Source organism: Gossypium arboreum, chromosome 2 (genome assembly GCF_025698485.1).
Source record: "Gossypium arboreum isolate Shixiya-1 chromosome 2, ASM2569848v2, whole genome shotgun sequence".
In the NCBI taxonomy this organism is placed as follows: domain Eukaryota; kingdom Viridiplantae; phylum Streptophyta; class Magnoliopsida; order Malvales; family Malvaceae; genus Gossypium; species Gossypium arboreum.
The window spans coordinates 9087442-9099034 of NC_069071.1; the positions used below are offsets into that span (position 1 = coordinate 9087442).

At 35.5% G+C, this 11593-nt stretch overlaps 1 long non-coding RNA gene across 1 annotated transcript; it reads right to left on the reverse strand.

Annotated features, from left to right (window-relative positions):
* Window positions 1-1706: 1706 nt before the first annotated feature.
* Window positions 1707-3042, reverse strand: LOC108466803 (uncharacterized). Its single transcript, XR_001868702.2, has 4 exons — window positions 2818-3042; window positions 2636-2716; window positions 2369-2551; window positions 1707-2152 (listed from the first exon to the last, which is right to left on the reverse strand). It is a non-coding gene; the product is annotated as an uncharacterized LOC108466803 (long non-coding RNA).
* Between the last annotated feature and the right edge of the window lie 8551 nt (window positions 3043-11593).

The following is an 11593-nucleotide window of genomic DNA, read 5'->3' on the forward strand; positions in this document are numbered from 1 at the left end:
ATTGAAGCCAACCCTAAATGACGTCGTTTAACATCGCCTATAAGAGCCAAATTTTTTTTTATAAAAAATCATTTTGTTCAATTTTTTAAAAAAAAAACTTGAGAGCTCTCTTCTTTTCTCTTAGTGGTTCCTGAGTTTGGCCTTTGAGCCGTCGTAGACCACCGTGGCCATCGGTCATTGACGACGACGATCGTCTCCTTCGATGGCCGAAAAAACCCCTTTTAGTCATTTTTTTTCCTCTTTTTTTAAAAACAAAATCTTGGGAACCTTATCTAAAGGCTAGTGCCAAAACTAAAAAAAATAAAAGAAAGTCTCAACCTTGCGTGTTCGTCGAACCCTCGGTAGATCCCTAATGTGTTTTCAGGTGTTCGAGACCAAAGGAGAAAGTCCCTGACGGTGACAGAAGGCAGAACGGTAGGTAAGAAAACCTTTTCCTTTGTATCCTTATTATGTCTTTTTAAACGAAAAATAAAAAATATAAAGAACTACCTTTTTTCGAAATCTTTTTTTTTTATTTCTTTTCTTTGTTTTTTGCATTTGATTGCCTTTTCGTGTGTAAAAACAATACATCTAGACTTCGACTTTTATAGCTAATTACATATTTTTCTTTTACTTTTATTTCTGCCATCTACTGTTTGCTACTGTTCTTTCTACTGTTTCTCCTTTTCCTTTCTTTTTTTTGCAGATGGCGTGGAGGTCAACGGCGACGGAGAGGCAAATCCCTTTGCTATTTTGGTGAAGCGGCGGCATAAAGGGTGCATTAGGCCTCGGGACAAGGTGCCTCGGGCGGTGTGCGTGTGAAAGGGGAGAGGTGCGGCACAAGGATTTTAGGGTTTTTTATTTTATTGAAAAGAGGTTTAGGTTGTTGGGTTTTTTGGGTTAGGGTTTTTTGCTTTAGACTGTTTGGGTAGTGTATTGGGCCTGGCATGTAATTGGACTTTAATTTTTATTTTTATTCTTGGTTTCTGTTTAGGGTGCTGACAAAATTGGGCCTTTACAAATACATCATGGAAAACAAGATTGATGCAATGTCTAGGGTAACTTGATTGTAACAAAACAACATAGTGAATGCAAACTTGAACATTTACAAATAAATAGAGCAAACCCAATCTAGACCACTAATAGATAGTAGCAAAAATGGAAGTTAATCGACTGCCACTATAGTAAAATAGGTTTTCAGCGACGTTTTTTTGGCCCTATAGCGGCGCTTATCAGGGCTACTAAAACATTTGTGACGTTTTTATAAGCGCCGCAAAAAAAGTTGCTAAATTTTGTGGCGTTTATGTGAAAAATGCCGTTATAGAAAATGATCTTTAGTGGCGCTTTTCCCACTAACGCTTTTCCCACTAACGCCGCTAAAGAACATGGCTTTTGGCGGCGCTTTTCTCACAAACATCGCTAAAGAACATGGCCTTTAGCAACGTTTTTCCCACAAACGTCTCTATAGAACATGACCTTTAGCGGCGCTTTTCCCACAAATGCCATTAAAAGACATGACCTTTAAAAAATTTATTTTAATTCAATAATATTTATTTTTATGATAAATATTACATTATGTTTTATTTTTAAAAATTGAACTTTAAACTATATACTTTTAAGGATAAATAAAAAGTATTATTTATTTCTATGAAAATTTTAACTTTAAAACTAAAATTAAAATTAATGAATTTAAATTTAAAATTTAAAATAATAAATTAATAACACAATTAAAATCTAAAAGCTAGTATCCAAGTTATCTTAAATATTAAAATAAAAGTAAAACTGAGCCGAGCGGGGAGCAGTAGCAATATATACACATATTCAATGATTGAAACACGCCCAAAAGAATTTAATCTAAATCTTTTCCTTTGAGCTTCCCTTTCAATCATTCTTTTTAAGTGGCGGTATTCTTGTCGGTTGCAGTAGTTCTCGATGCATATCCATGTCTGCAACTCCAGCATCACTTTGTGCTTAGCGTAATGGATCTCTGAGCGACTGACTTGAAACTCGTGTTTGCTTTTCCATTCACTTCGATAACAATTTTGCTTAGAGTTGTCGGGTGTGGCAAACCGGAAAGTCTCGAACGTTCATATCCATCTTATCGAAGGTGAGGTTCGCGATAGCTCCATCGATGGTGTTGGTCTCTGATTCAGTTGTTTCCTTTTTCCCAGACCTGAAAAAATATATCAAAATTATCTTCCGACCAAGAACATGCTTAAAATGTCTAAACAAGGACATAGCAGGTTGGAAAAAAAAATGGCTAAGAGTACCATGTTCATTAAACTCCAAAACTACATTAAATTTCATAATATATATTTGGTTATCATACTTGTATTAAAAGAAAACTACATTATTGAAAATGGAATACTGTATTAAATGGTTATCATACTCGTTTATTATTGTAGCAAAAAGTGATAAAACTTCAGACTCTCTGGCATCTGGCAAATTCCTAGCATAATCACCAAGAATTGGATCCATCATTGGGGGCACAAATTTTTCCCCAATTTTCGGTTGATCTTCTGCCTTGTCTAAAAATGTCTTAATGAGCTTAAGAGTCTCCCTCTGAACAGATCTGCCTCATAAAGCATAATAAATAAATGAGAGACTATGGGATGAAACAAACAAAGAAAAGGATGCCTGTAAAAATTGATCTCACCATAGAAGTTTCACATAGGATGTTTTTGAAGCAAAGGGTACACCTTCTGCAATACTACTTGATATAAGCTCACTGTACATTCTGTCAAATTTATTGCAGAACCATAAACTACTCATGTTAGCAAAAAGACAGTTTACAGAATTTCCATGCTCAATTTTGCAATTTGAACAAATGAAATTTACCTGTACACATTGAGCATGTCCAGGAATATTAAAGAAATCTGAGATAATAAATATGTTCCAAGAGAATTGGCCACACTAGTATTTGTCTGCAAGGTGAAGACTCATTCTAAGCCTCACAAAATCCCAATAAGCATTGAATTATAACCACAGGATGCATACATCACAGATATCAAGTCTGCAAGGAAAGAATAGCTCTAATCCACCACCTAAGAATCCAGATGCAAGGGCATAAATAATTAATTTATCATAGCAATTGAGAATCCTTCGATCCCCGCCACGTAAATGACAAGCTTTTGAGCGAACTACCTTTTTAATTTCTAGATCAGCAACTGTTTGTTGCAAGAGTAGATACAAGTTCAGAAATAAATGGTTCATTTTCGCCAACCTGAATTAATAAGATATAGTTCATCAATATAACAGGTTCCGACATGCGCTTAGAACTTGCACAGTACGAAACGTATGATTAAATATAAGACACTCTCGTACTTTTTTCCACATAAAATATCTGAAACTCACACCTGAATCCGATTAACATAAGAGATAAGCAACAGTGAAGTATGATATGGTCTGATTCAGGCATTTCTTTTGAAAAAGCAAAGTACAGTGATAAAACAGTTGTAACCAATATCAAGTGTTGGTATAACGACCAATATCAGGATTGCACTGCTATGCTCATGAAAGTATTTGTGATGATCGGTCCCCATAATTAGATCATTGGAGATCAACTATGTCCCATTGAGAAATAGGCACATTGAATGAATCAACATAGTTGTGAAAATCCTAACACGACATGCAATATTAAAATTTGCTTATTGTCCCACATGCTACATATGATAAAGAGGAAATTCCAAGAAAGAAAAAGTACTAAAACTTTATAATCCACAGCCACAAAGATGATAACCTAAGAATTTGAAATATTAAAATTTATATAGCCATATAAATATCTACCTGATATTGCCGGAGTGAGCACACCATCACCCATGACCATAGAAGCACCAAAGAGTACCACAACAAGAAGGGCTGTCCTTAACGTTTTATGCTTCTCCAAAAATTGCTTCAATGGAGAACCAGTGGCCACCTGCATTGAGGGCCGATATTTGTGTTCTAGACATAATTTAGTAGCAAAATCTAAACTCATAAAATATAAAACAATTTACACCAAAGAGAAAAAGGGGGGAAAACACCGATCTAAAAGATAAGCATCCAAAATCCACAAAGACCTAGAAATTAATTACATACATAGATCATCCAAAACTGAACAACTCATGTATCAGAAGAAAAATGCCAGAGCACAAGCTCAAATCCATCTTAAAAAAAGGGAAAAGAAAAAGACAGTTAAATAATCTTTAATATAACTGAAAGAGCATCCAGCCATTAGTTAGAGTTGATTACAAGTGTGATCATTATTAAACGTTCATGAAGAATGCATGAAGATCAATTAACAATAATAATGATAATAAGATGATAAACAACAATGAATAAGAAAAACAAAGAGAATAAAATGTTAAGAACTCAAAAATTCCACAGAAATAGAATGTAGAAAGGAAAGAAGAATAGAAGAGAGAACAGAGGAAGAGAAAAGTTCAAAATAATTTTCTTAGTGTTTTTCCGTAACCGTATTCCCTCATACAACCGATGATTAAAAGAGAAAATAACAGCAAAGAAAGAACGTGGCACGTGGCACTTAATGTTGTGTAGAATGCGCCGGATCACTAACTATGTGCATGTTTTTTACTGATTCAATTTAAAGATTGGAACTCACCATTTTCCTTAATGACTAACCGTTGCAATTAACCTTTATTTAACAGAATTTTAACTCTTCTCCTTTAACTAATATTTTAACCCATAACAAATACCGCCTCCCAGAAGAAAATCCTTGTCCTCAAGGATGGAAATGAGGAAATTTTGTTTGAAGCATGGTCAGAGACTCCTACGTAGCATTTTCCGGAAAAGAGTCGATCCACTCCACTAAAACCTCTGTAACAGCTTGATTTCCCCGTGACTATTCTTCTGTCCACAATCCTTACAGGTTCTTTCTGCATGCACCATGATCATCATGCAAAGAGAGATGAACTTGAGCTGGACTGGAGCCAACGTGTTTCTTCAGTTGCTACATGCGAAAAGTAGGGTGAATACGAGAGCCCGTAGGTAACTGTAAGGTGTAAGCCACCTCTCCAACTTTCTTGAGCACCGAAAAAGGCCCATAATACTTGGGAGATAACTTCTGATTAAACACCCTGCGCACTATTTGTTGTCGATAAGGCTGCAGTCATAAATACACTAGATGTCCAATGTTAAAACTCCTTTCTGAGCGATGTCTGTCAGCAAATTGTTTCATGCGAGATCTAGCCTTTTTTTTAAGTGGAAATGCAATAGCTTCCTAGTGCTCTCTCTAGCCTACAAACTCTTGTGTACCACTACCACCGATGAGGCACCTGCTAAGTAAGGCATATGTGTGGGTGGTGGTTGCCTATGCAATGCTTCATATGGAGTAAGCTGGATAGAGGAGTGAAAGGAGGAATTGTACCACCATTCAGCAAGGGGGAGCCACTGGAACCATTATGAAGGTGTTTCACCTGTCATACACCGCAGGTAATTCTTAAGACATCTATTTAAAACCTCCGTTTAGCCATCCGTTTGAGGGTGGTATGCTGTGGAAAACAAAAGTTTGATCCCTGCTTGTCGAAACGACTCTTGCCAGAAATTGCTAACAAAAATTCTGTCCCTGTCGGATATGATTGAATTAGGCATACCATGAAGCTTATTGTTTAAATATTCCTAGGTTACTTCTTTAGTTGTATATGGGTGAGATTGAGCCAAAAAATGTCCATACCTAGTCAAATGATCAACCACTACTAAAATGGAGTTTTTCCTGTTCGAATTTGGTAGGCCCTCAATAAAGTCTAAACTGATGATGGACCAGGCTCGGTTGGGAACAGGTAACGGATGTAAAAGTCTTGGAGAAGCCACTGTTTCACTTTTGCACCGTTGACAGACCAAGCATTCTCGAATACATTTTTTAACATCAGTAGTGAGACCCTTCCAGTATACTAGGCTAGCTATACGCTTCTTAGTGGCATGCATTCCCGAGTGTCCCCTCATCGCACTAGCATGAAAGTGTTGAAACAATCCTTGTCGTAGCTGCAAGTCTTTTCCAATAATAATTTTCCCTCTCTTAAGCAAGAAACGACCATCTCACGAATATTTATGGTTCTGAGTTCCAGGCTGCTGAACATCTTGTACGATTTTCTTGATATCAGCATCAGACTTATATGAATGTTGCATCTGAGCTAGTAGACTCGAGATGACAGAACTTGTAGACAAATTGAAAAGTTGACCTTAGTCCAACTGAGGTTGTCGAGACAATGCATCAGCTGCTCTGTTGTTGATCTCCTTCCTGTAGGAAACCTCAAAAGCGTAACCCAACATCTTAACCAAACAACGTTGCTGAAATGGAGTTATTGCCACTTGATCAGACAAAAAATGTAGACTCTAATGGTCCGTACGTATCTTGAAGTGTCTTCCCACCAGGTAAGCATGCCATTTCCGCACAGCTAACAGAACATGCAACATTTCTTTTTCATATATTGATAGGGCCTGGTGTCGAATCCCTAAAGCTTTGCTGAAGTATCCTACTGGTCTCCCTTGTTACTACAACATGGCTCCAATTCCAATCGCACAAGCATCAATATCCACTGTGAATTCGAGTTGAAAATTTGGTAGCACCAAGACAGGTGCTGTGCAAAGGGCATCTTTAAGTGATTGGAATGCAACAGTAGCCTGGTCAGGCTATTGCCAACTATTCTGCTTCAACAAATCTGTAAGAGGTTTTGCTAGCACTTCATAATGTCTAATAAACCTCCTATAATACCCGAAGAGGCCAAGGAAGCTTCTCAATTCTTTGACTGATTGAGGAATTGGCCATGATGAAACACATTCAACCTTCGATTTGTCCATAGAGACTGTTCCAACACATAAAACATGGCCTAAGTACTTGATTTGAGTAGTGCCAAAACAACATTTAGTCTTCTTGGCAAACAATTGTTGGTCCTTCAAAAGAAACAGAACCTTTCTCAAATGCTACAGATGTTCGGTCCAAGAGCTCGAGTACACAATATATCATCAAAAAATACAAGCACGCACTTCCTCAATAATGGCTTGAAGGTCAAGTTCATAAGGGCTTGAAAACTAGAAGGGGCATTAGTGAGGCTAAAAGGCATTACGAGGAATTCGTAGTGCCCTTCATGTGTTCTGAAGGCTGTTTTATGTATGTCGAATTCCCTCATTCGAATTTGATAGTACCCTGTGTAACAGCCCGTTTTTAGAGTTAATCGGAACAGTGGTTTCGGTGCCACCAAATCCGACGAGTAGGTTTGTAAATATTATATTTAATATTTACAAGTTAATTGTGATTTTAAAAATGTTTTTGATATTGTGATTTTTGTTTTATAAGCGATTTATTAAGTTCAAGTGGTATGACCCTGAGGTCAAGTGCGTTTAGAAAATGAGATATCGGGACATCGTTTCTATAAACCGAGTCATAAATATTTTTATAAATATTTATGGAGTGGTAATAGGATGGTATTAAAGTTTCATTGAAAAATTTTATCGTTTCGATAGTTAATTAAGCAAAAAGGACTAAATCGCGTAAAACGCAAAAGTTGCATGCTATTAGAAAAAGGTGTTTTCGGCCGTTCATCTTCATGTATGTAAGTCTGTTTCGTCCCGATTTTTAATAATTTTTACGTTTTTGATATCGTTGCTTCGTAATCTAGCTTGCCCGTACCTCCGATTTCAAAATTGTTAAAGTATTTGGATGATGCCATTATTGAATGTTTTAGTATCTTGATGTTTAATGATAGAAAATAAATCTTTGATGCTAGATTAATGAGTTTTGTTAAGTAAATTTTAGTAAAAATGTCAATTTTGGACTAAATTGTGAAATATGATAAATTGTGTGGTAAAAGTGTGAATAAATAAAATGTGTGGGCTGCTAGGGACATTGGTGATATTCGGCTATAGTAGGATTATACTCAATTTCATGAATTTGCATTTTTATGATATAGGGACTAAATTGTAAAGAAGTTGAAATATCAGGGGCAAAAATATAATTTTGCCATAAAGTGATTTATGGGCTGTTTTGATATGATGAACATTTGGCTAAGCTTAATTATGGTTAAAAATGGTAAATTTGCATGTTTTGAGCTCAGGGACTATATTGAATAAAAGTAAAACTTTAGAGGCAATTTTGTAAAAATGTCAAAAATGACCAAATTGCATGAAATGAAGTGTTTTACTGTCTAGATTAATGCATTGAATAAAATTATTAATTTAGATCAAGATTGGATGGAAAATTAAGGAAAATGGGAAAATTACCAAAATACCCCTAAACTTTGGTATCTCTACAACTTAGCCAAGTAAATTTGTATGCTAATAAACATACTTTAATTGTGTTATAAATGCTTATTTATTATTGAATTGAATTGAATGCTGGATGGTCATGATTACGAGCCGAAATCGATAGAGTTACGACGTTCGAAAGCCCCGTACGAACCTTAGGAATAATATAGGATACAAATGTCATGACATTAGTTTATTGAGATGTGATTACATGTAAGACCCTGTGTGGGACAGTGGCATTGTATTGCGATTACGTTTAAGACCATGTGTGGGGCATCGACATTGTTAATCGATTTCATGTAAGACCTTGTGTGGGATAGTGGCATCGATATATGATAACATGTAAGACCATATCTAGGATATGGCATTGTACGAGCTATATATGATTACCGTGTATCCTTAATGATTCCGAAAGGTTCAACGGGCAAAGTCAAGTCGAGAAAGAAAGTGTAAGTCTTTAAGCAATTAAATATCATTTATATTGAATGTAACTTGGTTTAATATGCTGTTTTGGAATCTGTAGATTCATAAAAGAGCTAGTCGAATGTGTTTAAAAATAGAAATACTGTATTTGAGTTTAATTTGACTAAGTTATATCATTGAAAGTTCGAATGGTCGATATGGAATATCTGAAGTTTTTGTTATATGAATTGTGTACGAAACAGATTTATATTTCGATATTCGGGCTTTAAACCTAGCAAGCATTGTGCTAGTGAATGTAATCGGGCTTTATGCCTAGCCGGCTTATTGCCGTTAAATATAAAATCAGACTTTAAGTCTAGCAGGCCTTGAGCCTGTATATAATTCAGGCTTATGCCAAGTAGGCTTTATGCTGGTGAAATATTAAAAGTTTATGCTTAGAAGAATTCATGCTGATGTGGTATTTGAATTCATTAAACTAGCTAAATGGCCAGGTATGAATAAACTTATTATCTATTTAATATAACGTAAGTAAGTAACATGACGATTTATGACAAATAATGTGTGATGCAAATGAAGTATATATATGTGATTATGGAATATGTATTCGGTTTTATGATCAAATGATATGAATATTTTAGAATTTGGTTTGTGAATATGTGTATACAAGACCAAGCCATATGGATATTTCGTGTACGTGATGTTATAATACGATTTTTGAACTTGCGTATATGATTGTCGAGTTATATGAAGTTGAAAACTTATGAATGAGGACATGAATAATTTGAAATTAGTTCATGGATTGATGCATTAATTGTTAAAGATTTATCTAATTGGAAACTGTTATATGAAGTTATGATCATTTTAGACTCATATACAAACTTACTAAGCTGTGAAGCTTACTTTGTGTTATTTTCTATGTTTTGTAGTGTTTCGGATGTTTGCTCGGGTTGGAAGTCAACGGAGATCGTATCACACTATCCGATTATTGAATTACGGTATTTTTACACTTTGAGGCTTGGTTTATGGCATGTATAGGCTAGTGTTAAGATGGTATATTTAGTTGTGATTTTAGCCATGTGATTTGGCTTATAAAGGTTGGTGTGTATTGGCTATTTAAGTTGGCCTAAAGTATGTGTTTGATAAATGACATATGTGATGTTTATAATGCTTTTGTGTTAGCATATTTTAATATGAAGTATAGATAATGAATTGATATGTTTGAGAAGCATGATTTAGGTGATGAAAGATTGAGAATAATACATAAGGAAGATATATAAAATTTTTGATAATGATATGTTGCTTTGGATATGTTTAAGATTGAGTTTTGAGTAGTGATTTGGTTTGTGATATAATGTTTTGATTTGTATATGAATTTGCCATGTTGTAATTGCCTATGTATGTATTGAAATGGCATGAAGTGTGGTATTTAGGTATGCTTGTGGAGGGTGAGTAATGTGGCTTTAACCAAGCCTATTTTCATTCAACACAGCTGAGCACAAGGGCGTGTGATTTTACCTTGTGTGTCATATAGCCTTGGTACACGGCCGTGTGTCCCCTAGGTAACTTCTCGAATTAAGTCAGTATACCTTACAGACTTGACACGGCCTAGACACACGGGTGTGTCTTGTGGCTGTGTAAGGCACACGAATTGGCACATAGGTGTGTGGCCGGTCGTGTGACCCAAGTTAGTATGTATGCCCTGTTTCCACACAGCCTGGGACACGGGCATGTCAGTTGGCCGTATGAGTGACATGGCCAGGGTACATGGGCGTGTGACCCCTGCAGAGATGAAAATTTTTTAAGTTTCCAAAAGGTTTCAAATGTTATTGGTTTAGTCCCGAACCTCTTTCAAGTATGTTTTAAGGCTGTGATGAGCCTAGTAAGGGAAAATATGATTGTGAATGATAAAGGTTTTAAATTGTATGTTTCGAATGTGTTTAAATGTTATGACGTAAGTCCGGTAATGCCTCAAACTCTGTTCCGATTTCGGATACGGGTAAGGGGTGTTACATTTAGCGGTATCAGAGCTACGATTTAGTCTATTCTAGAACTAACGTAGCATATGTGAGTCTAGCTATACATGCCATATAGAACCTGAGATAGTGTGATATCTCCCGACTCTGATGAAAAATTATTTTGACTAGACAGATGTGCTTTCCAACCGAGCTAATTTCGATAGTGCAGAAAGTGGTACTCAAATGTTTGAGTGAAAATGTGTTGGAGATGAGTTGAAACTTATAAAGGTATGAATCAGAATGCATGATGTTCTACTATTGATAAATGTTGTAATTATATGAGTATATGAGTTGTGATGTTGGATATATGATTGTCTGGTGAATATTTTGATTTGGAATTAATGATTTGATTTATCGTATGAGCTATGTGTTAATTATGAAAGTGATCATAAGTAAATGATTGCTAGATGTTTTGAGAATGTGGAATTAGTAATGAACTGGTCATTCAAAATAGTATGTGTGATATGTATGTTTACGTGAGAGTTAAACTTTTTTTTTTTTTACAACCCTCACCCCTCATCGGTAAAGTATTGTAATGAAATCCGTATTATATGGATTAAATAAGCTTACAAGTGTGGAATTACAAAGTTTCGTGATTGAAGGATTAGTACTGTGATCAGATAAGAGAATGAGCCCACAAGTGAAGGTAGTAACAGAAAAGATATTGAATTGTGTTTAAGGCCATTCGTAATATACCAATTCACTATTAAAGAAGAAGTTGAATTTGAAGAGATGAAAGTATTTAGGTATGATGTCTAAAGAACGTATTAACTGGAAGTTCTTCTGAATTGATTTCTGTTAGTAATGGGATAATGTGAAATCAGTGATGACAGAATTAGACAGTGGAATAATGTTTAAATTGAAATGATAGTTGAGTGCAGTGGTTATAGTCGGGCAGTTACTATGGTTTCTTCTGGCCATTCTATGTGTACATTTAT